A 27,401-nucleotide genomic window follows, 5' to 3' on the forward strand; every position below is an offset into this window, starting at 1 on the left:
AATAAAACGTTGTGTGCCAGCCATGTATCCTCAGGTGATAGGGACATTTGCCTCGTTTGCTGGGTCTAAATCACAGTCCCTTCTTTTGATGCGAACAAGTTTTGCACTTTCCTGCTGCGTGAGTTGCAACCATGTGGTTCAGCTTCTACCACGCTTGGTTGAGGAAGTAATTGTTTTCTGGATCTCTGATGAAGGATAGGGTGTCAGTGGTTCTTCCAACGAGTCCTGGATACTCTTCTATGATCCGGAAGAACAACGTATAGGTGATCTCGTCAATGATAACCTGTGGTGGAAGCATCTGTGTCTCTTCCACTGTGTTCGGGCAGTGTGATTAAAGTTTTTGTTATGACTGTCAGTAGTTGTCGGATTATTTTCTTGTTCGTAGGGTCTTGAATGAATTCAGTTACGCTAGCTTCTCTGCCTATAAGTGACGGATAGGACAATACAAGTAGTTGAAAATATGTGAGCACATCCCACTTGAGGCTTCTGCTGGGACTAACCATGTGATCATGAACAAAGTCTTTATGCTGGGTCCTTCAGGATAACAGTTTCAGTTCTCCGGAATGTCCGATTCTGTTGCTTACCAGAGTCTTAGGCTTATAAATGCTTTGTGCGGTTTTAAATGTTCATGAGATTAACGCTTTTGCCGATATGAATGCGTGATTTTCTTCATTTACCCTGCACTTTTGGCTGCAGAGAGTGTTTGCTTGCTTATTATTGTTTCTTCTGTGCATAACACAGTTTAATCGTGGATACAATTTTCACAACGTTCTTTGTAGGCTATATTGATTGTTTGTGCTTGTTCTTTTGACACTTTTCACTTGGCTTGAGGAAATGTCCTGTTTTAAAAGTTTCACTTTTCTTGCTTTCTCATTACTTGTCTGCTCATGCGTCCTTCTTCCTCGCCATAGATCTTGTCTGTACACGCTGCGGTTTGTCTTCTTTGTCTGTAGGTTCTTCTTTGTGGAGTGCAGCAGGAAGGCTTTCCCCTACAAAGGGTTTGACATTGTTCAGAAAGATCCAGGCTCTTCTTCCCACAAGCTTGACAGTGGACGGGGTGCAGTCCTCTACGATGAAGGGGCCGTTAAACGTTGGTTCGTCCCATTTCTTTCTCGTAAAGTTCTTCACTAGAACTCTGTCCCCCGGGAAGACAGGGGGTACGTTAAGGCTGAGAGTTGTGTCTTCATCAGCACTATCTGTTGTGATTCGTGCTGTGTTATCCCCTTTCCGCTGTCGCTGCAGCTGGCCTGAAATGATAGAGGTGCTGGCTATGAGACAGTCAAGGTACGCCTTCATTTCTGCTCCCAGAACCTTCCTAGTAGATTGGGCATCACATCTGGCACTATCTCAGGGGTTAAGAGGGGTTCTCATTCTCCTCCCAGTGACCACTTTGTGTGGCGTGAGATGATGGTCGGAGCCTGGTTGGTTCCGAAGAGCATACCATGCCTTTCTTAATGTGAGTTTCAACTTGGCTATCCTTTCCTTAAGCAAGCCGTTGATTCGTTCACATATCCCATTTCCCTCTGGATGATAAGCCAAGAAGAACTTGTGCTTCATACCAAGCAACAAGCTAAACTGTGCGAACACTGTGTTCATGAAATGAGGCCCATTGTCTGATCTCATAACCTCACACATCCCCCATCTAGGGAAGACCTCCCTCACCAGGAATTTAGCAGCACAGGCAGCATCGGGGTGTGTAGAGGGACCTGCTTTTACCCACCTGGAGAAGGGACACACCCCACCACAAGTAAATACCTGTACTCATTACACACCTGGATCATATCGACATAATTGATGTGCAGGTGCTGGGAAGGTCCATTTGGTCTAGGGATGATTCCTCTCACTACCTTTATTGTGTGCCCAGAGGTGAATTGTTGGCAGATAATGCAATTTACCATAAAGAATGCCACATGCTCTCCTAAATTCGGTATGAACCAGTCTTCGGCGAAGGTTGCAGCAAGATTGTCTCTCGACAGGTGTAAAGGGTAGTGGAGCTGTTCTAGAGCTACCTTTAGAAGGGCGACAGGCATTACTGGTTTACCAGTGCTGTCTTGCCTCCACAATCCGTCTGAGGGGTTTAAAGAACACCCTCAATGCTTCCATACATTGTTCTCCTCCTGACGTGCCTCCCTCTGGAGCTCAATTAACTGTGACTGCCCCATATTGCTATAAGCTTCTGGTGTGGTTCGTGCTACCATCATTCTTTCATGGGTGCGTGCCACCTCCACGTCCATGATTGTTTCAGTTTTGGATGCCATACGTTTGTCTTCCGTGTCTGCTTCGTGATTTCCACGTGACACGAAATCTGTCCCCTTTGTATGAGCAGAGCATTTAACGACCGCTATGCCCACTGGGAGCTGTAGTGCTTTGATCAGCCTGTCCAATAAGGCTGCGTGTTGCACTGGCGTGCCTTCTGCTCGGAGGTAGCCCCTCCTTTTCCAGCGTGCTAATCCTGCGTGAACTGTCAACGTCACATAGGTGGAGTCGCTGTACACTGTTACTTCTTGGTCTCATTGGCGAGTATCAGTGCCACTAGCTCTGCAGCCTGCACTGAATAATGAGATGGTATTTGTGCACTGACAAGCACTCAGAACTCTCCATTTGCCATGTGTTTGATCACGGCGACGCCTGCATATCTTTGTCCATCTTCTTGGTCAATTCTCGAAGACCCGTCAATAAAGACGATCTCTCCACCTGCCAGGGCATTTTCCTTTACCCTGGGGATCTCATCATAGAATTCCTCATAGTTTGCACAGTCATGCACAGGTTCTACCTCTGTGACTGGCTCAGCTATAAACATAGCAGGGTTCACAGTTTTACATCGCACTATTTTGATCGATGGGTTAGAGATGATCACCTCGAAGGCTGATGCTCTCTGAGAGGTCAGCATGCCTTTTGGCTTTTCCACTATGGCGAATAACGAGTGCTCAACATATAGTGTCATTGAGCACCCCATCACAATGGATGACGCCTTCTCAATGGCAAACGCGGTGGCAGCTAGATTTTGTTCGCATGGGAAGTGGCCCTTCATGACTGGGTCCAGACTCCCACTGTAATATGCTAGGGGTTTAAACCCCAGTGAGGTTCGCTGCGCGAGCACTACCGTCATGAAATTGCCATCGGTATGAGAAAACAGATAGAATTCCTCAGCATAATTAGGAATCCCGAGAACTGGGGCCTTACAAATTGCCCCCTTAAATTCTGTGAACCCTTTCTCCATTCTTTCATTCCATTCAATCTCTTCTCGCGTCGCCTGGGCCTTTTTAAGGGCCTGCAACAAAGGCTTGGTATATGAGTTGTAGTAAAAGATCCATGCTCTGACATAGTTGTAGGCCTAGGAAGCTTTGCATTTGTTTTATCGTGCGCGGCTTGGCCGTGTCAATGATAGCCTCGGCCCTTTCTGGGGTTACCCTTTTCCCCTCATGTGAGATTAGCTGTCCTATGTACAACACCTCCTGTTGGCAGTACCGCAGCTTGTCTTTGTCCACTTTGTATCCATTCTCAGCCAAAATGGTCAATAGCTGGACAGAGTTGCGCCTGCATTGCTCTTCAGTGGTGCTGCAGATCAGAATGTCATCTACGTACTGCAACACAACACTGTCCACCGCAATATTGCTTAGGTCCATTTGCAGGACTCTGTTGAAAATAGTTGGAGACTCGCAATACCCCTGTGGCAACATCATGCTTTTCAGGTGCATTTCCCTGAAAGTAAACAATGTCAGGTCTTGTGAATCACGGTGCAATGGAACTGAGAAGAAAGCATTTTTCAAATCGATCACTGTGAAGTATTTCGCCTCAGTGGGTATGTTGCACAGGATTGTGGATGGATTTGGGACTAGAGGGAATTCGGCTTTGACTATGTCGTTTAGGGCTCGTAAATCCTGGATTAGACGCCAAGACCCTCCCTTTGATTTCTTGACAGGATAAATCACTGTGTTGCAAGGTGATTCTGATGATACCAGGATGCCCTGCTCCATCATGGCTGAGATTGTTTTGGCAATCCCTTCATACGCTTCTTAGGATATTGTCGAGCCCGTAGCAGAATCGCTCCTGGTTTCAACTTAATTTTTACTTTGCCAGCGCCTTTCAGGAGACCTACGTCATAGGGTCTTGTAGTCCACACTTTGGTTGGCACTTGGGCCATGTCACCATCGAAGTATTCTGGACGTACTAAAGCTAGCATCATTCTCTGCGGTACCTCCCGCCTGATCATTTTGACCCAATATATTAGACTCACTTCCACCCGCGTCTCTTCCAGGTCAGGGTGTTCTTCAAACAGATTGTCATCGGTGACGTCAGTCACTCGATACCCTTCTTCGATGGCGACTATCGCACACCATGGTCTGCCCTCATCGTCGCATCCCTCAACCAATACCACTTTTCTTTGCACTGCGACAGAGTGTATCATTAAGGGAAATACTTGTCCCTCCTCTTCATGCATGGGTATTCTTGGTCTGAATAGAAACTCATCCGGAGTTCTCATAGTTTTTTCTGCAAGGCCTGGTAACCCCTCCATGACTACTCGTATCCCAAATGCGAATACTTCTGGCTCCAGTGGTACAGCTCTCATAGCTGCATGTCCAGAATATGCTCTAATCATTTCGCACACGTTTGAATAATGCATTCCTGGAGTTGAGCACACTATGCCATCTTCAGTGAACGAGATGGCCATATTCGACTTTGTCATCAAGTCCCGACCCATGATATTTACAGGGGACTGACGTGAATACAATAACGGTACATTCATTTCACGCTCCCCCAGTGCTTAATTTGTAAAAAAATAAGTGCCAGTGCCCAAAAAATATTGGCCCCATAATGTCGGGGGTGGCGCCGTCCGCAGTGCGGCGCAGTGCCGCCCTCAGTGCAGGCGCGGCGCCGCCCCAGTTCAGTGCTAGACCTACCTAGATCGGCCCACCACCAGCCCATCACAAAGCTGCTGCTCCATGTCACATGTTTGGCGCTGCAGCAACTGCTGGCACAGGCTAGTAGTAAATACACAACTAAGACATGCTCCTCCTGTAACTGTGCCTCGATGACCCCGGGCTGTGTGAGCGCTTTAAAAATGCAAATTAATAAAAAAGCATTCCGTTTCAGTCACTGTTGAACTGTATTTGTCTCTACCCCTTCTGCCCCATCTGACAGTCTGATAAAGTAACCAAGTACTGTTAATCGGATACCTCCAGGAAGAGCACCCTCCCTCAGCCCGTTCTTCAGTCACCTCATCCAGGTGTTTTGTGTAATCAATTTACTCTCAAGCCTTTATCAGTCATCACATCTCATAAATGCATCCCCCTTCACCCTTCCTTCAAGCATGAGCATGGTGTTATATAACTTTGAAAAAGTCATTTCTGCAAGACGTTGTGAAATCAAAAGCCTGTGCTACTTCTGCTTTAGGGCCTCTTTCCACCTTAACACATATTAAAAACTAAATATGTTTTGTCACCCACTATTCAGGAGCCAGAGGAGAATGCATATTCGGATACCTCCTTCCCACTGACATGATCTTGACATACTTCACTAAACTGTGGGGTGTAACAGACACGCACTTCCCTATCTGAGGATTCCTATCTGAGGATTGCATGTGCTCTCATTTGGAGCACATGCTCGGAGCATATTGTACCCAGGTTAAGGGGCCACATCTGGTGTATAAACCACACATCAGGATATAAAACATGCGCTGGAATTATGTAAAGAAATGACAGCAAAAGACGGTTGAGAATTATACACGAATACTCAACTAGTGCTTTTATTTATGACGACAGATTAGTGGGCACGTGCATCATGTTTATCCCCGTCTAGTTTCCATGTGTGTATCTTTAAGCCTGAAAAGGCATTTCAGAAGTTCGTCTTTGCATTGGCTTTTCTCGCGAAGTGCAGCCAGTTCGGTTTCGGCCCAATACGTGCACCGTTCCGGGTCCCCTCGCTGAAGCTCGTTTGTGAACTAATGAGGCCGATAACATTAAAAGGAAGAACGGAAACACCCACGCAAAAATTCACAGTTCATGTTTCGCTTAGATGAATGCTATCCAGGGTCAGACTGGGGCAATCAATTGTCTCGAGTCAGGCTCGGCACCAATGAAAAAGTGGCCAAAGTTGCAAATGACAATTCATTCTTTTTGTGACAGACTCTAGTGGGACCACGCTACCGCCCGTGCCCTGCCCGGTCCTGGGCTTTGTCCTGCCCTGCCTCAATCACTTAGGCAACCTTCCGTGGGGCCACCACCGCCACGGCCATGCTGAGCCTGATGATGACAAAAATAGGCCGCGGCGCAGCGGCCCCAAGGAAGGTAAGATTTTAAAAGAAAAAACGTATATTTGGGTAGATGGGGCCCATCACTTTCGAAGTGATGGGCCGCAGCCGCCACTCAAAATAAATTATTTCTTTTAAAGCCTACCTTCTGTGGGGCGGGGCCCCAGCCACCAGACCCACGGAAGGTCAGGTTTTCAAAGAAAAAAGTAAAAAAACATAGTTTTGGGCACAATCCACGGGCCCGGCCACCCGACTCAGTCTGCGGCAGCCAGCAGCCCCTGGTCACAGAAATTGGCCTGGGCCTGGCACTGACTGCATTCAGCAGCACACTGCACATAGGTCACACAGACAGAAGCCCGGGCGTGGATGGGCCCCTGGTGGGGTCCTGACTCCTGGGCAGTCAGGTCACCACCAGGGGACCATACCGCTGCCCGGGTCCCGACCTGGACCTTCCTTGCCTGATCACTTGACTGTGACAGCCTCTGGCTGCACCGCACGCAGTAACAAGTGACTTACCTGCTTTGCCAGCTGGGACTTGGTCTCCTGTTGGGGCCTCAGGCTGGGGGGGGTGCGCACACTGGCACCCGCACAAATGAAAAAGCAGGCAGAGGGGGACCCAGGAAGCAACTAGGCTGCACCATGAAGTGCAGCGGGGCAGGCTCTCTCTCTCTCACAAGTCAGGACCGACGACGCCACGCCTCGACACCTTCACTTCACAGTAACTCGTGAAATGAAGGTGGCGCCGCGCTGCCTCCTGTGGCAACAACAACACGTCACCATGTAATTTCACTGGCTCAGATGAACAGCCAATGAAAACTGCACATTCTGTGTTACTATACAGAATGTATCAAATACTGCATAGTAACAACAGAATGGTAGTTTTCATTGGCTGTTTGTAACAGTTTGTTGTTCATTGCTATTGCTGGCCCCTCCCAGGCCCGACTAGCCACGGCCTGCAACCTGCAAGCACGAGAGAGATCGAGATCAGAATGACAAATCCCAATGGGCCTCATTACGACCCTGGCACTCACGGAATGAAGGGTGCCGGTACGGGACCGGCATGCACCCTTCATTCCGTGAGCGCTGATTACGAGGTTCCCTTTGCGGGACCCAGATGTCTTTTCCGGGTCCTGCGAGGGGAAGAGGGAGGTAATAATGGGCCACTTGTAATGTGCCCATTATTACCTCCCTCCCCATTCCCATTGAGCCCTATGGGGTCTCAAATGGGAATGGGGAATGGTTCCTGCAAGGAGGAATTACCGGGTCCTCCTATGTCGGAATGACCCGGTAAGTCCCCATTGCAGGAACCCAGTAATGGAGTCCGGTTTGGAGGCAGCCATGGTGCTATTAGCACCATGGCTGCCTACAACTCCTAATGAGGCCCCATGATTTATAATCGAAGCAAAGCGAAGTGGAAGAACAAACAAAGCAATGGCACGTGCGCTGGCTCCGCATGAGTTCCGGTGCCCAAAAAAGAGTGCCGGTGTTGGGCACTGGCAACCACCCCCACAAATTAAGCACTGCGCTCCCCCACAGAGACTGGGAGTGCATCAGTAAAGGGAACTCTGCTATGAGCTCCAGTAAAACTCTGGGTGTCTATTGCCTTGCCGGACATGGAAAACTTGCCTTCCCGTATGCATGAGCGCGTTGCACCCGTGTCAACTAAGAATGAATATTCTTTCCCCCCTATGGTGACATTTACCCTAGGTTCCCTGTTAGGGTCTGGTGTCACTGATAGGATAGAACACATCAGGGATCCCTGTGAGCCATCCTATTTCATGTATAGGTTCGGTCCACTGTATACCTGTGGTTTTCCCCCACTAGAGTTAGTGCCCTGAGCCACTTGCGACAGTGTCTTCTGGGGTTGTCCCTGTGGTACATTCCCCATGTTCTGTGGCTGGACCACTTGCTGTGCACCCTGCTGCAAGCCAACCGCCTGCTGCTGTATGGCATAATTTGACGTATTGTCCTGTTGTGGGGTAGTAGGTTGATTCATCGTGCCTGCCCCATCCCCTGATTGTTCTGCCACATGCCTTGGCTTCTGCACATATGCGCCACATGTCCTGCCACTCCGTACAGCCAGCACACTGGCGGTGGTCGGGCCATCTGTCCATCTGGCATAGTTGGGCTGCCCATCGGTGCACTCTGGATAGCACCTTGAACGTTTTGAAACCCTCCTTGGTTACCTCAAAACCATCCCTGATTACTCTGCCATCCTCTTCCTCCATAATCCCTTCCTCTTGGGTAAAATCCTGAATTACCCTGATTGGTCTGTGGCGGGTTAGTTGCACGTTGTGCACTCGATTCAACTGGGCTTGTTAGCATGGATCCCTCGAGAGCATATTTTGAGAGCTTCTTTTGCACTAGTTTCGCCTCTTCTCCCTTACGTGTTGCCTCTTTCTTCCGATTCTTTTTTTGCAACAGTCTGCAATAATGGGCAATTGTCAACTGGATTTCGGCCCACGGTTTAGCTTCTATTCCTACCAATTTTTGTAGTTGTTTTTGCAACGGTTCTGGTAACGCTTGGCACAATATATGATAGAATACAGGGATAGATTTCGTCCAAGACTCATGCGTTTCAAGCACCCACGCGTCTTGAAAATTCTGGATACAAAGCAACGGATCCCCTGACTCTTCATTTTTCGAGTCATTATAGCTCCCATATCAGATGTGTCTGGATATAGTGTATTTAGTGCTTTCCCTACTGCTGCTCTACAGTTATTAAATAGCGCTCCGTCATAGGAGGCGTTAGTTATGGTTACCCTAGGGTAGCCTGCCCTTTTCCACATATCGTCTGCTCTTTCTCTGAGTATAGCAATTAGGAGACCCTTGATGTCCCCTATGGTTAGGGTGACGCCCCCTGTCATTTTTTCTAGCTCATGTATACACTTCCCGGCTCCCGATGTCAACATTGGAAGCTTATTTTTGAGATTCTCTCGGTGCATGTGTGACCATGGAATATATTGCGGTCTTGCTCCCCCTTTTTCTAGCAGTGGGAATTGGAATGCACAATCCTCCTTTTCCTTTTCTTTACCTCCTCAGTCTCTTGCGTGGGTGTCGTTCCCGGCCTTGCTTTCTACCTGGCAGTGCCCTTATCCTATCTGTATAGGCAGGTGCCGATGCCCCCTCTGACCATGGGGTGTTTCTTCATGTCAGCTGGACTCTTCAGTAGACTTCAGTGTCCTATTTATGGACCCGCTTGCGTCTAACCATTGTACCTCTCGGTTCCCTGGGAGCCGCTTTTCGCATCGTCTCCCTTCGTCATACATCACTTCCTCCGCTTCCCCATCTGAGTCAGACCCTGAATACTCCCAGTTCGCACAACTTCTTGCATCATCTTCATTCTGCCCAACTTCTATTCTGTCTAGGGAACGTCCCCTACTCCCACTGCTTCGGGTGACATCCTGAGTGTCATATAGCTGAGTGCTCTCTAAGCGCTCATCTTCCCTTCCCTCTTGGGAGATTCGTTCCAGTCCCATCTCATCATATATTTTATCAATCGCTTCCCTGATGCATCTGGTGTCGAAGTCATCATCAATAATTGTCCCGCTTGTACCTGGTACTGCATCACTTGTTGGAAAGAACTCTTCTATGTCTTCCCAGTCTACAACAGGATTGGGTTTTTTCACTTCCCGCTGCAAATATTCTAAATCTCGCGCCCTTTGCCTGCGCTTACGCTCTGCTTCCTCATCCATTTCTCTTTGCTTTTTCGCTTCCCCTCTAGCCTGGTCTACTTCCCTCATTCGTTCATGTCTACATTCCTTTGCCCTTCTATCTTCCTCATCTTCTCACTTTTTTACCTTTCTTTCGTGCATTCTCTTCTCTTCCTCTAACTTTAGCATGTTCTGCCTGTACTTTTCATAGGCAGCGCATTGTGTGCGACTGAGCGGTATTCCTTGCTCTTCGCGATATATTTGTTCCCGCCTCAACCTTTCCTTCCTTCGTGCCTTTTCGTCCTTCATCTCCACTTCTTTCTCCCTTTCCTTTCTTTTCACCTCATCAGACCGTTCACTCGGCCTTGCATCATCGCTTTCTTTTCCATCTAATTTCAATAATATCTGCCCTCCCATCCATTTGTCCTTTACAAATGTTAACTCATTGCTTCCTTTCCGTTTCTTTCTCTCTATCTCTCTATCGAGGGGTGCACACGTTTGTGCCTGATCCTTCCTTTCCTCACCTCTCTTTGTCCCACGGAATCGTGGAGGCCGTGTCGATTTCCTGTTCCTTCTCTTTCGTCTCGTCACTGCTACACGCAGGTGACTCATATGCAGGGTTGCTATACCCTATGGCTGCCTTCAGTTCTATTAGTGGGTACAGACCCTCTGACTTACTTTCTTCAGTAACTTGCTCCGGCGGGGCAGGTGGCGCGGTAGGCGTCTCACCCACCTCTGTACATGCGTTAAATATCCAATCTGCGGGGGGCTCTTCTTCCTTCACTTGTTCAAACATTTTCCATAGCTCGAGAACAGCAAGGCGTTTCTCAAGCTTCTTCCCGCTATATGGGGCATGCAAGAAGGTAGTCATATGCTGTAAAACAGCCTTCAACAAAGACCCATTTTGGGGCCACGGCATAAACATTTTATTTGCGGTGCCCTTAATCCACCCCTGGCTGTATTTCTTCAGCTTTGCTGCATGTTTTGGCAATTGCTTGTACAAGTGTGCAAGTGGGGTAACTTCTTCCATTCTTAATTTTGTCACCAACAATGATCACACAGAGTTTCAACTTTACACTATTATGAGCGAGCACCACATACACAAGCTCCAATCCAACTTTTTCGCAAAATTTTTACACCAACAGTTTTACTCGAAACACATCAATTCAGTGGTGATTCCCTCTCATTTACAGAATCGCGAAAACCAAAAATGCATTGCCATCATTTAACATCACAATAATTCCACATTCAGCTTACACAGGACATATATGACAGACGCTTGACAGACTAGACAGACACCAGCTGGTCATACATATACCTGCCTTCTAATTAATACCGCAACATGGGATTTGAACTACCCCTTTATGATGTCTTTAAAGGTCATCGTAGTCTAGCGTTCCCCTCTCTGTGGGCTCTGGGTTCAAGTTCCTTCTGACCACTCTTTAAGCGCAGGAACAAGGCGAATTTACCGTTTTCTCGCGGGTGCCCCCCGGTATTCCTTACAGTTTTTAATCTCGGGTGCCCCCCCAGTATTCCTTACAGTTTTTAATCTCGAGTGCCCCCCCGGTATTCCTTACAGTTTTTAATCTCGGGTGCCCCCCTGGTATTCCTTACAGTTTTTAATCTCGGGTGCCCCCACGGTATTCCTTACCACAGTTCCTTCAGGTGACCAGGTCTTTTACCCCTGTATATATATATATATATATATATATATATATATATATATATATATATATATACAGTCTTTTTTTATTTCTAGCTGTATTATTTTTTCTCCGCCACCCACCGTTACCTTTCCCTTCTTACTCTAAGGCCGATAAGACCTTTGCCAGGATAACGAGTTTCGTTGTTTCACTCACCACTCGACTCTTTCCCTCTCTGGAACTTCAGGATCACCGCCCCTTCCTCTTCCTGCTTTTAAGGTTTTCGTCCGATCCGCTGCCCGTGGGAATGAGAAGGGTTATGCTTGTAAAAGCGGGTTCCTTCAGACCCGCTGCACATTTTTGGGAATAATTACACTATCATTGTCCACGGGGAGCTTCTCAGCTTACTCAGCCGGAATGGCGGAAGGACTCGTGATGTAACTGAAGGTCCAGAGTTACTTTGTGCCGTCGGTTTAAAAGGTGTCTTATAAATATATCAATCGATTATCACTAATCGATGGCCGAAACCATCCTCTGCTACCAACTGTTGACGAGTAGAGGTAATTACTGACGGGCCCATTGGTCAGCACTCACCATCAAAAACTAGTAATACAAGATAGCTGCACCATGCGAGGACAGAGTGCAGGATTCACATACTCCGGCAAGAATCAATAATCAGGACTCAGTAAATTGGCAAAGGGAAGTCCGTTTAATGATACATACATCAGCTTATGGAAATCAGCAGCATCACAAACACCTGCCTCAACCCGACTTCCACGAACTTCAGTACAACAGCCTCTTTTATGGGCAAACTTCGTCATCATTGACGTCTACTTCCATAAAAAATCATCATGCAGCATAATTGGTTAGGAAAGGTAACTTAAGTATAGGTGTTATATCTGTATATGGAAATAAAGCAATTGGATTGGATAACTCTTATCGGGTGGGCGTCTATGCCCATCCCTCTACAACACACGTGATTGATGTCACTACAAGTACGTCTCATTGGTTACAGTGTCTATAGGACCCTAGATTACATGGTCTATCATGATTGGGCAAGTTACACCCCTAAACATAAATCTTCACTTTAATTAGCAGCATGCAGAATAGACATCCATGTGCCTGGTATCCCAAGTTTCACCCTTCCTCCCTTCCATCAATCAGTGGTTTAGGGCTATGTGTCAATTAGTTGGCTGGGTATGGCCTCGGATCTGTAGTCTCTTATCAGGACAAGTTATGGCACCCTCGGGTTCTGGATGACATCAGGCGGGGGGAACATCGTCATGCTTGTCTGGTCACGTGCTAGTCCACCGTGAATCTGCTTCAGTTTCCAACCTTTTGTGCATTTAATTCTGTGTGCGCTTAGCCACCTGCATGGGCCTCTCTTATCTTGACCTTCACGGGTGGGCTGGCATGCTCTGAAGTTGGAGCCTCGTGAGCTCATGCTCACCTCCCCTTCTCTGGTTGACCTCGATTTCCCCAGCATGAGCCATCCTTTGTTAAGCTTCGATCCTGCTCCTTTCCTCAGCTTGGGCCTGGATATGAAACTTAGCCAGTCAGGCCTTGGCCGCCTGGGAGTACTTCGGTTTATACAAAATGGAGTTGCATGTGTACATTGTGCTGTATTGAGGTAGATGTATACAGTTGGCGCTTACCACTCTAACTTCTACTAAGCATTGCAAGCAGAATCGATTTCTTAGCATCTTGCGTTTCAAGCTTATCCACACACGTTTAACAGGGCTGTTTCTTCCATCTTGTCTCATGGCACCTTCCATTCTCATACGGTTTTCACAGTGTCTCTCCCCTTTTTCCATTACAATTGTCCTTGCAGTTATCAGTACTGGCATGTAAGCTTTCAGTAGCCACTTCTGGTTGTTCTCGGGGCTGCCTAGGCCCTTAGTCTATTTCCATTGTCTTCCATTAAGGCCTTCGGGGTTTCCTCGTGGACAGTCTGTACATACTCGTTGTTTTGTACCAATGGCAGGTATGGTTGTCTGATTGGGTACCGTGCAGCCCAGGGCTGTCTGGTGATGGGCACTTCAACAGGTACTGATCGTCTAACGTACACAGGGCAGAGGACCACTGCAGCTCTCTGTTGGTTCAGATTCTCCTCGTACGTCACATATCTTTGCGAGTACTTTGCTGGCATCTCGAAATGTGGAACAGGGGTGCAGGCCATGTCTGGGACCTCCTCTACATTGAGAAGAAATATGCGTTACCTGCTCACTTTGCTCAAAAGCATGAAAAACTAGATTTGTCTCCACCACCTATGCAATTTGTTTGGTCTACTTTTGACATCATGTGGGCCATCAAAAAATTATCCAATTCCCGTGCCCCAGGCCCTGATGGGATTCCATCGTGTGTGTATAGGTCCGATCCTATTTTCTGGATTATGATTCTAAAAATTAAATTTGAAAGCATTTTAGCAAGTGGAACCATTCCTATGTCTTGGGTTACCTCCATTTTGAGGTGATCCTGGTTACCCGCAAATTAAAGACCAATATCTTTGACAGATTCAGCAGCTAAGATCTTTCTATCTTTGTCATTTATGAGCTGGAAAAACATCCAGCGACTTATAAGATCGATTCCAGATGTGAAGTGGGATCTAGACGCGAGATGGGAACAACACTAAATGCAACAATTATGGCGCACTTGATAGCTGGAATTAAAAAGAAGGAACTTAGCACACTCTATATCGCATCGATCGATATGTCTTCTGCTTTCGATACTGTTGTTTGCAATGTGCTATGGACTAAGATGCGCAAACTAGGAATTCCTGAGCGTTTCATTTATTGGATTACTAAATTTCACACCAATACATTGTGCAGAATCCGTATAAACCAAGGGGGCTCACTGACTGACCCTGTTCAATCATTTCTGGGGTTGAAGCAAGGCTGCAACTTTGCAGCATTGCTGTTCAACTTATATCTTTCTGACATAGATCAACTTTGGGATTCCATTTTCAAAGGATTCCTTCAAGGTTATGCTCGTTAAGACTACACTGGCTAGCATTTGCAGATGATCTTTTTTTTTATCTGACCCCAGCTGGTCTTCAATCTAAGTTAAATACATTCTCTGAATTTGCTCATCAACATAACCTTGAACGTAATCTTTCTAAAACCAGTATTGCATACCACACCCAGGAAATTGTATTGGCTAATCCCCTGGGCTGCACAGTCCCATTTCCATGCCTGGCATCCTCAAAAGTTCCGGATGTGGCACATGCCATCCGCAGACTACCACAGTGTCCTCGGACGGATAGTCCACCACCCACCAGAATGTTCTCATTTGGGAAGGATGTCATCCCAGCACCATACAAATATGAACATACCACTTTGTTCACAAGGCACTTTCCTGTGTCTTGTTGAGAACAAAAGACATTGGGGCATCTCCATAGTGCCCCAGGAGGTATATGTGAAAAGATTACCTTGCCACATGGAAACAGTTCCATTATTGCCTTCAGAAAATCTTTCACTGCAATCTGCAAAGTTACTGCACTGAGATACCCCAAACTATATCCTCCACAATGCACCACAATGCACCACAATGCATCACAATGACATCTGGACATTGGAAAAGAGACATATTTTTGCAATGTGCAAATACACTCTTCCAGTTTTGTCCAGCACACCACACAAAAAGTCTCCACTCCCTCCAATCCAAGGTTAGCAGCAATGCCACACATTTTTGTGCACCTTTCAAATTCACCATGAAAGAACCTCCCACTATCCACACAGTAAGCCTTCTCATCTCTAAAACTGGAGCCATCTTCCCTACACACAGCATTTAAAAGAACTATTACCATCTCTTCCTATAAAGCACAATCAGAAGACCTCATTGGCTAATACCCACAGTCCCCTTTCCATGCCAGGTATCCTTAAAAGACCTAGTACCCAGCGTGTATAACAATGAAGAAAATGAATGCACTGATTGGTGCTTTTGCAAGCCTTATCTTGTGATAAGACCACTCATGCTCTGCTGTCCCTGGCATGCCACTCCAGACCATTTGCTGACGTCCCTCATTTGGGCCACCATTTTTCCACTTCGTAGGACTGTGTGCTCGTCCTTTGTGCATTTCGCTGTGTAGACTAGAGAAAGAACTTCTGCAGCAGAACCCGACACATTCGCAAACCACTGGACTTTTAATTTATCATTATGGCATCTTCTGCAGCACACACGTCTTCCTCCGATGCAACGTCAACAATATCCTTTTCACCGACTGACTTTCAATGGAGGAGTGGCTGGAAGAGAGCAGCATTGAAAGTGATGAAGGACAACCAAACGCACTCACTTTACAAACCAGCTTGAATGAATCCACCTCAATGCAAAATGTAGGCAGACATATTTCAGTGGCAAACACTGATTTGGATATAATTGAACTAAATAGATCTGAGATTACTAGTCAGCAACTAAATGGGCTGCAGATACCTTTAAAGGTGGCTTGTACAAAAAGAACACACATATACATTTGAAATGCAACCTTTACCTATTCTTTCCTCTCTTTTGCAGAGATTTTATGCTGAACTCTGTGCAGTTAGTGGAGGAGAATACCAACCACATTTCTCTGAGATCTGGGCTTAATCGACATCTAAACAACCCACCGTATAGCAGAAATGTAAACATTATGCAAAATGACCCCTTTATCTCAGCCAACAATGTTTTCATCAGCGTAATCAAAAGACTGCGACGGAATGGAAAAGATCAAGCAAAACACAAAGCGCCAATCATTCGCTTCGACCTTGCAAACTTCCTTCATGTGGCATTTTCAATACAGCTTATCTAGATACCCTACAGAATAAAGTGTGGTTTGACATACAAATTCACTTTGCCCGAAGAGGATGTGAAGGACTTTGCTTACTTCCCGCAAAGGCATTTGAAGTTATCACAGATGAGAATGGCAAGCAATATGCTTACTTTTAACAAACTCATCAAAATTCACCATCATTTACTAGAATGTCCCTTCAGAGCCAGATTGCCCTTTAACATTTCTTCTATTGTACATTTCCAAGTTGCACCAGATGCCACAAGCTTTTTTTTCTAATGCCTCGTCACCTCCAACAAAATGAATGCTCCAAGGAATCTGTATCGTATACAAAACTACTCCTTTGTAAAAACACTCTTGGATCTTTTAAGCAACTAATTAGTCAACAGGTTCACCGACCTAATGTGTACACAAATCACTGCATTCGTGCAACCACAATACAACCACTGTCTAATGCAGGACTAGAGACCTGTGAAATTATTTCTGTTACTGGACATCAAAACCCTTCATCTATTACCATTTACTGGCAACATCAACCAACCCAACATGACAATTGTTCTAAAATTGTACACCACAGCAAACCTACGCAATTTTATCCTCAACCCAAGGATTCCGATACTTGTACCAAATCAGAAACACCATGCATGAAATCTCCTCTTCAATCTTCATCTAATTCGTTCACTGTTCCTTCACTTTTCAAGGCAATGTGCAATTCAAGTCAAAATAGTTTTCTTGTTTATATGTGCTTTCTTTATTCGTTACTCTGTTCATTATTTCAACTCTCATTATGAAACGATTAAGTTATCAAATAGCACTGATGTTGCTGCCTGCCACATTGGGCATTAAATAACTTAAAGTACTTTTTTCTCTTTTTAAAATATCAAATATGTTAAAGCAGTCTATGTACTCAAAATGTAAATGAAACTTCAAATGCTTCTTGGTTTTTGTTAAATAAAAACATTTCCTTTTCAAACTGTTTTTTTTGTCTATCAAAAACTGCAAGTATTGAACGCTGTAACAATATTAGTATCACAGGGCTTATAACCCCGGAATACTAATGGCAATAAGCACCTCGCTGCGGGGGCATTACCATGTCAGGTAATGCCTCTGGGGCCTTCATTAAGGCCCTCGCTATGCTCAGGCTTGTCACTATAGACCCAGGGGCATTACCTGATGCGGTAATGGCCCCACGGCTCTGGGCATATTGCCTAAGTATTGCATTTAGCTGAACATGTTGAGTGTAGCCTGTGTTGCATCTAGCTGAATATTGAAAATAACCCTATATTGTGTTTAGCTGAAAATCTTAATATAGCCTTGTATCACATTTAGATGGATATTGAATATAGCTCTGCATTGCATTTAGCTGAATATTTGAATATAGCCTGGTACTACATGTAGCTGAATATCTGGATTTACCCTGATTTACTGCTAGCTGAATATCTGAATATAGCCCTGTATTACATCTAGTTGTATATTTGAATATAGCCCTGTATTGAATCTAGCTGAACATGTTGGGTGTAGCACTGTATTGCATGTAGCTGAATATTGAATATAACCCTATATTGCATTTAAATGAATATCTGAATAGAGCCCTCTGTCGCATTTAGCCGAATATTCAAAAGAACCCTGTATTGCATTTAGCTGAATATTTGAATATAGCCCAGTACTACATGACACTGAATATTTGGATATAGCCTGTATTAGGTCTAGCTGAATATTGTAATATAGACCTGTATTGCATCAAGCTGACCATATAAGTGTAGCCGTGTATTGCTTTTACCTGAATATTGGAATATAGCCCTGTGTTGCATCTAGCTGAACATTTAAGTGTAGTCTTGTATTGTTTTCAGCTGAATATCAGAATATAGCCCTTTGTGGCATATTAGTGGAACATTTAGGTGTACCCTGCATTGCTTTTAGCTGATATCTGAATATAGCCCTGTATTGCATCTAGCTGAACATATTGAGTGTGGCCCTGTATTGCATATAGCTGAATATTTGAATAGAGACCTGTATTGCACCTAGCCGAACATGTTGAGGGTAGCCCTGTATTGCATCTAGCTGAATATTGAATATAACTCTATATTGCATTTAGGTGAATATCTGAATAGAGCCCTGTATCACATTTAGCCGAATATTGAATATAACCCTGAATTGCATATAGCTGAATATTTGGATATAGCCTGTATTAGGGCTAGCTGAATATCTCAATATAGCACTGAATTAAATCAATCTGAACATTTAAGTGCAGCACTGTATGGTTGTCAGCTGAATATCAGAATTAAGCCCTGTATTACAGCTAGCTGAATATTTGAATAGAGCCCTGTATTGCATCTAGCTGAATATTGAATATAACCCTGCATTGCATTCAGCTGAATATCTGAATATAGTCCTGCATCACTGTAAGGAGGTATCACCTACAGACGCGGGGGAGGCAGACAACCCACAGAGGGCAGACGGACATGAGGAGATGTACAAGCAGGGAGCCCAACACGAGTGCAACAATCAACTCCGACAGGGAAACGCCGCAGGGGAGCCCCTCGACACATGCATGGCCAGTTACCATGCTATGGACCCAACCCAGGAGGGCAGCCTTCCTGGAGTCTGCAGCCCAGACTGGTTGGAGGGCGGGAGCGCCGACAGGAGACAGCCCACAGCTGCCTCAAGACACAACTGAGATTGTGAGGGAATCCAAACACCAGGGCCCGCCCATATGCACACGGGTCCCGCGGCCGGGCGAATCACGCTGATGAGAGCGCCATAGGACTTTCCCCTGTGCTGCAGGGGTAGGCGGATATGACGGTGGTGAAGCCCAGTTTTAAGGGAGGCTGGACAATGCCTTTCCAGCCAATGAATGGACAGCTAGGCAGGGCCTCTGGTGATTGGTGGGGGTTTGAATCTATGAGGAAGTATAAAGTCCCACCTGTTTTAACTAACGGTGTCTGTTGTATTCACAGGACGCTGAGGAGGGGAACCGAGTCAGAACAGAGTGGTGGGCCTATCCAGACACCACGAGATAAAATACAACACCTTTCTGCAATAAAGTATTGGGGAAGGAAGCCCCAGCGGTGAAGAAACCGCCAAGACATTTTAAGTTTGTTAAAATTGGACAATCACTTTAAAGCCAGAAATAAATATAATTTCAGCATCCCCATGTCTCCGGCCTCATAATTCCACAAGTGTCGATGAAGGTGGGATTCTGTCAGCGCTATGGAGGCATTGATTAAAGCCATGTTGGAAGGGCAGCAACAGCTGCAGCAGTTGGTACAGCTGCAGAACCAACAAGCAGCTGCCGATCGCCAAGCCTTCCAACTACAGAGCACAGTGCAAACCCTGCACAAGACAAGCAACATGAGACCATTTCCAGGCTCACAGACATGGTGGCAAGCTCTAGGGCTCAACCAATGGTCCCAACAGCCTTACTCCAGAAGTATAAAGATAGCGAAGACCCTGCTTTCTTTTTTACTAGTTTTGAAAGAATTGCCAGGAATGCCCAGTGTCCCCCAGAACGGTGGGGATAATATGTCACCCCCCTACTGTCCGGAGTCATGCAGGGAGCCTACCAGGCAGTGAACCCTAATGGTGTTATAGACTTGATGGTCGTGCAGAGCAAGGATACCTCCGTCCCCAAGTAACGCACAGGCAACACCAATAATACTGCCTGTGCGGTCCTTGAGGCCACAGGTGAAGTAGTTCGTAGACCTGGATTCAGGAACCGCCGGAAATGGACCCCCCGATCGCTGCAAGGCAATGGGTTAAAGGTAAGCAAGGCAATGGGTTACAGGTAAGCACAGACAACCTGACAGGAATATAACAGCAGGGTATGATCCTACTTGGCTTACCTATGTGTCAAAGGTGTAACAACAGCGGGCGTTGGGGACCCCAAAAGGCGGAGGGTAGATGGCAGGTAAGCAGGCAAACAACCGCCCAGCGTGAGGTCAGAGGCCAGGAGTCCAGGAGCAAAGACGAAATCCGTAAGACAAAACCAGGGACAGTCCAAAGGTCAGACAGCAGTTTCAACAGTTCCAAGGCGTGGTATCAAGAGGCAGAGGACACGGGGAAATCCAAAAGTAGAAGGGTGGTCCGGCAACTGGTAATCCAAAGATAAACACAAGGGCAAGGCAGAGGCAGTCCGTGGTACAAAAACGTGGTCGAGTGTATCCGTAGAGTAAGGCAAAAATGAGCGTCGCAGAATCCCGTTGGAAAACAGCTGTGAAGCGACGCTCATTGATTTCAGGACGCTTTTATCCAGCAGGACGTATCACGTGATGAGGGGCTAAACACGTGATACGGAGGCAGTGGAGAGTCACGTGACACGTGACGGGCGGATCTTCCTAAGTCCATTCAGGGCACCTCGGTAACCTGGGAGCCTCCAACGCAACTGCCAGGAGCGGGAAGGAAGGTAAGTGCCAGGTGTATGAGAAAACCCCTGGGACTGATGCCCGAATGGGCGCCTGATCGTGCGTGCACTTGTGTATATGGGTGAGCGAGTGGGATGGCAGGAGGACGAGGGTGGGGGCGTGGCCAACTCGGAAGTGCTGGTAGGTGCAGGAGTCGTAACAGAGTCCCCCCTCAAAGGCCCACGACCCCGTGGGCAAGCAGGGCAGTCCCTATGAAACTGGGCAACCAGGAGAGGGGCATGGACGTCAGAGGAGGGAATCCAGGAGCGATCTTCAGGGCCATAACCCACCCAGTCAACGAGGTACTGAAGGCGACCCCTGTGAAAACGAGAACCCAAAATGGCACTGACCTCGAACTCATCAGGGGCGGACAGTGACACGGGAGCAGGAGGCGCAGCGATACGAGTAGGGGCAAGATAAGGCTTGAGAAGGGAAGTGTGAAAAACAGGGTGGAGACGCCAGGCAGAAGGGACCCCAAGACGAAAAGCAACAGGGTTCAGGACGTGAGTGACCCTATAGGGACCAACAAAGCGTGGTAACAGCTTGCGACAACCAGGGATGCGTAGATGTCGGGTCGATAGCCATACCCGATCACCCACATGATATACAGGGGCCGCAGCCCGCTTCCTGTCAGCCTTCGATTTCATGACTACTTGCGCCTCATGAAGATGGACCAGGGTCTGGGCATGGACATCGGTCAGATCGCGGACACAGGCATTAGCCGCAGGAGTGGCAGAAGTGAGGTCAGGTAACGGGAGAGTGCGGGGATGCTGGCCGTACATAGAATAAAAGGGAGAAAAACCTGTGGCAGAATGTCTGGCATTATTGTATGCGAACTCAGCGAGATGAAGTAAGTTAACCCAGGAATCTTGATACTGGAGGGTCAAACAACGCAGGTATTGTTCCAGTGCTTGGTTTACTCTCTCCGTCTGCCCGTCGCTTTCTGGGTGATAGGCAGAAGAAAAGTGAGCAGCAATACCTAAGAGCCTGGTAAGGGCCCGCCAGAAGCAGGAAGTGAACTGTGACCCACGGTCTGATACCATAACCTGCGGAAGACCGAAAAGACAGAAAACGGTCTTAAAGAACAGGCGGGCAAGGGTCGGGGCTGAGGGAATGCCTGTACAGGGGATGAAGCGGGCCATTTTTGTGTAGGAATCGACTATGACCCATATCGTATCATAGCCCTGCCTGCGTGGTAAGTCAGTGATCAGATCCATGGAGATGGTATGCCAAGGCCTGGGTGGAACAGGTAGTGGTTGGAGTAACCCCAAAGGACGCCCTCTACGAGCCTTACATTGAGCACATACTGAGCAGGTGTTAACATAGTTAATCACGTCTCGTCTCATGGATGGCCACCAACACCAACGGTGCAGTAACTCAAGAGTGCGTTGCTGCCCGGGATGGCCATTGATAGCTGCGTCGTGGGACCAAGCAAGCGCCTGATTACGGGCGTCGATCGTGGGAAGGTACAATCTACCCTGAACAAATGGTAGCCCCTCTTGAATAATGATATCCCATTCATTAAGTGCGTGTGGATGTTGGGAAACCCATTGCCTGATGGTCGTAAGCATGGATGGGGATGGCGTGCATAGACATATGACATGGCCCTTTCCTAAAATCGTCTCTGAGAACAGAGGCAATGTTTCCCCACCAGGGGAACGAGAGAGGGCGTCAGCTTTGCCATGGATCGAACCTGGCCTGTACTTAACCACAAAGTCAAATGCAGCAAAGAACAGGTGCCAGCGCACCTGTCGGCTATTAGCACACTTGAGCGAGGCCAGGTCCTGGAGGTTCTTGTGGTCTGTGTACACGATCGTCTGGTGCCTGGCTCCCATGAGGTGGTGCCGCCATGCCTGAAGGGCATCTTTTATGGCCAGGAGTTCCTTCTCAGTCACCGTGTAGTGGGATTCGGCTGTGGTGAATTTCCGCGAATGAAAGGCAACCGGATGTAAACAGCCCGTGGCAGGGCATGGTTGGGACAGCACGGCGCCTAGGGCAAACGACGAGGCATCTGCTTCTAGTATATACGGTAATTCTGGGTCGGGATGCTGTAATACGGGTGCTGATATAAATCTAGATTTGAGCGCGTCAAACGCCTCCTGGTGTATGGAGGTCCAGATGAAAGGGACAAGGGGGCTCGTCAATGCAGTCAAGGGAGATACAATGGAGGAAAAGCCTACTATGAACCGCCTATAGAAATTAGCAAAGCCGATAAATGACTGCAACTGTTTGGTGTTGCCGGGGATCGGCCATTCCATGACAGCGCGGACCTTGGATTGGTTCATCGATAGCCCCCCAGGAGAAATATGAAAACCCAGGAAGTCCACCTCTCTGACATGGAACGAGCACTTTTCGGGTTTTGCAAACAATGCGTTCTTCTTCAGTCGTGATAGGACTTCCCTGACATGAGTAACGTGGTCCTTCGACGAGGAAGAGAAAATCAGGATGTCGTCTAAGTAAGCCACCACATACGCGTCCAAGACATCGGAAAAAATATCATCGATGAAACGTTGGAACGTAGCAGGTGCATTACAAAGCCCAAAGGGCATAACAGTGTATTCGAACAACCCTTGTCGGGAACAAAACGCGGTTTTCCATTCGTCACCGCGCCGTATTCGGATTAGGTTATAAGCCCCTCTTAGGTCTAGTTTGGTATAGATTGTTGCCCTAGTCAGTCTATCCAGGAGCGTGGAGATAAGAGGGATGGGATATCGGTTCTTTATTGTGATGGAATTCAAGCGCCTGTAATCCACGCAAGGGCGCAAATCACCCTCCTTCTTTGGTACAAAGAATATCGGACTGGCAGCCGGAGAGCAGGAAGGCCGGATATGACCCAAACGCAAGGCCTGTTGTATATAGTCTTTTAGGGTTTGTTCCTCGGATGGTGATAACGAGTAAACCCTTCCCTTGGGTATAGGGGCTTCTGGGAGTAAATCGATAGGGCAATCATAGGGCCTATGCGGAGGCAGGCCTTCCGCTATGACTTTATCAAAAACCATGTGGTAATCTTGGTATTCCCTAGGAATGCCTGCCATAACGGCTCCCACGGTGTGTGCTGACATATCGTCGGGTGCCGTATTGCTGATATGAGAAGAAGCCATGGCGCCGAGAATGGAAGCAGGAGATAAGTGTGACTCCGGTTCCAATAGACAGAAATGTTGGCATTCCTCTGACTCAAACTGCACTTGCCCCGTACCCCAGTTGATTAACGGGTTATGGTGCTTTAACCAGGGTATACCTAGTATGACCCCGAACTGGGGCGTGGAAATGAGGTCAAACGACAAGTTTGTTATACCGGGTGATATACTCGATCAATGATTGTTTGCCCTGCGTAAGGTCCAGTAGTTCCAGGTCTCTTGCCTGGGCCTTGTAGCGGGTATCGAATACTTTAGCCATCTCCGTGATCAGAAGCTCGAAATCGTATAATAGGGGATGGTTGCCCTCTAAGAATGGATTAGCCCAAGTGGCCGCTATGCCTGATAAGTGTGATAAGAGAAAGGCGGCTTTCGTAACTGAATCGGGGAAGGCTTGGGGTCTACATAGGAAGTGGAGCCTGCATTGGTTTATAAAGGTGCGGTAGGACCGTGGGTCTCCCTGGAAACGTTCTGGGGCAGCAAGAGGAGAGGTGGTTGGGATTAGAACAGGGGCAGGAGCGGGAACAGGTGCGGCCTGGACTGGAGGGGTGGGATCCCTAAACTCGATGTCTGCAGGCAGGGGCTGTTGTGCGTTCTGTAGGAGGTCTAAACGGTGGTGTATGGCGGCTGTGGCTGTGGCCATGTCAGTCCTGAGGGCTGCTACGGCCTGCATTAAAGCGATCACGGGGTCCCCGGCGGAGGGATCCATACTCCGACGGCCAGAGGCTTCACAGTCTGTTATAGACTTGATGGTCGTGCAGAGCAAGGATACCTCCGTCCCCAAGTAACGCACAGGCAACACCAATAATACTGCCTGTGCGGTCCTTGAGGCCACAGGTGAAGTAGTTCGTAGACCTGGATTCAGGAACCACCGGAAATGGACCCCCCGATCGCTGCAAGGCAATGGGTTAAAGGTAAGCAAGGCAATGGGTTACAGGTAAGCACAGACAACCTGACAGGAATATAACAGCAGGGTATGATCCTACTTGGCTTACCTATGTGTCAAAGGTGTAACAACAGCGGGCGTTGGGGACCCCAAAAGGCGGAGGGTAGATGGCAGGTAAGCAGGCAAACAACCGCCCAGCGTGAGGTCAGAGGCCAGGAGTCCAGGAGCAAAGACGAAATCCGTAAGACAAAACCAGGGACAGTCCAAAGGTCAGACAGCAGTTTCAACAGTTCCAAGGCGTGGTATCAAGAGGCAGAGGACACGGGGAAATCCAAAAGTAGAAGGGTGGTCCGGCAACTGGTAATCCAAAGATAAACACAAGGGCAAGGCAGAGGCAGTCCGTGGTACAAAAACGTGGTCGAGTGTATCCGTAGAGTAAGGCAAAAATGAGCGTCGCAGAATCCCGTTGGAAAACAGCTGTGAAGCGACGCTCATTGATTTCAGGACGCTTTTATCCAGCAGGACGTATCACGTGATGAGGGGCTAAACACGTGATACGGAGGCAGTGGAGAGTCACGTGACACGTGACGGGCGGATCTTCCTAAGTCCATTCAGGGCACCTCGGTAACCTGGGAGCCTCCAACGCAACTGCCAGGAGCGGGAAGGAAGGTAAGTGCCAGGTGTATGAGAAAACCCCTGGGACTGATGCCCGAATGGGCGCCTGATCGTGCGTGCACTTGTGTATATGGGTGAGCGAGTGGGATGGCAGGAGGACGAGGGTGGGGGCGTGGCCAACTCGGAAGTGCTGGTAGGTGCAGGAGTCGTAACAAATGGCAACACTCCTTATGGCGAAATTAAGGCGGCTGTATTAGACCGCCTTGGCCTTGATGAAGAGGCCTAATGAATCCAATTAAGGGATACCAAACTCAGGGCTGGGGAAAGCCTGCGACAATTGTATTATCACATAAAGGACTTGGTGGACATTTGGCTGTTGACTCTGATGCCGGCTAACCAGCCGATACTGGACAAAATCATCCTGGAACAGTTCGTAGAAGCCCTGCCAGGCCAGATGCAAAGGTGGGTGAGGCAACACCATCGGCCCTCACTAACGGAATCCGTGGATATCGCTTTAGCGTACCATAAAAAAAGGTACCACAAATTGCCATCTACAGGAGTGACAGCACGCATAGCGATACCGATCACTGATTCCCACATGACTAGAGGTGTCAGACCCCAACAGATGGGATGGAGACAACCCGACAAAGGCACCCGGAGGCTAGAGGACAAGAATCCCTTTCTGCCTGCCCACGTAGTCATAGGAACCGATTTACCCAACTTTGACCAGGCACTGATGACCCGAAGGGGGGGGAAGGAAGTACAAGCTGAAACCGACACAGGAAAGGACACGGCTAGCCAAGGGTCCCTGATCAGTAAGAAAAGACGAACCTGTATGGACTTGTGTCAGTCTAGTTATATGACTAGACCTATCGACTGGAAGATAGAGGATAACGAAGATATCATTAGGGGAGAGACCCTAACAGGCAACACCCTCAGGATAGCTCAGGAAAGAGCAGCCCAAGAAGGGGATCCAGATGTTTCCAAGGGGCCGGGGTTTGTACTTCGTCAGGGATTACTATACCGAAGGTATAAGGTCGATGATGGGACTATTAAGGAACAATTTGTATTACCAAAGAAGCAATGCGCTGTGATAATGCAACTAGCCCACACCCACCCCTGTGGAGGCCGTATGGCCTCCTTAAAAACCCAGCAAAATATACTCAAACGGTTTTACTGGCCGGGCCTCTATGGGGAGGTGGCACAGTTTTGCAAAAGTTGCCCTACCTGTCAGCTAATGAGCGGGGTGATACCCGCAAAAGCCCCCCTGCAGAAAATGCCCCTTGTTGCCGTACTGTTCCAGAGGATCGGCATAGATATAGTCGGTCCATTGGAGCCAGCAAGTAGAGGGTATAGGTACCTACTAGTCATAGTCGACTACGCTACCCAGAAGCCTTTCCCCTCAAGGGGACGTCGGTCAAACAACTGTGTGATCAACTCATTCCCTTCTTTGCCCGAGTCGGCCTACCCTCGGAAATCATCACGGACCAGGGAACAAACTTAATGTCTACTCTCCTATGCCAGGTGTGCGAATGTCTACAAATCAAACAACTGAGAACCTCTGTGTACCATCACCAAACAGATGGGTTGGTTGAAAGATATAACAAGAGAATAAAGAAAATGCTGAGACGGGTAACAGGACCTGATGCCAAGAATTGGGATAGAGTGATACCTCCAGTTCTAATGTTCCTAAGGGACACGCCCCAGTCATCCACAGGCTTGTCTACCTTTGAGTTGTTATTTGGAAGACAACCCCGGACGATCTTAGACCTGGTTAAGGAAGAATTGGAGACATCCGAAGAAGTGTCCTTAACTGAATACACTGAGGAATTGAAGGAACAATTAACGGCACTATGTGCTTTGGCGGAAGCCAACCTCACTCAGGCTCAGACAACACAGGAGAAAAACTACAACAAGGGAAGTAGAATGAGGAGTTTCAACCCTGCTGACCAGGTACTCGTACTCTTACCTACTAGTGCCAATAAATTATTGGCCAGATGGAGAGGACCATACAAAATCACGGACGTTCTAAGCCCCGTGACCTATAGGGTACACTAA

Source organism: Ambystoma mexicanum, chromosome 7q (genome assembly GCF_040938575.1).
Source record: "Ambystoma mexicanum isolate Mex_15411 chromosome 7q, UKY_AmexF1_1, whole genome shotgun sequence".
NCBI lineage: Eukaryota > Metazoa > Chordata > Amphibia > Caudata > Ambystomatidae > Ambystoma > Ambystoma mexicanum.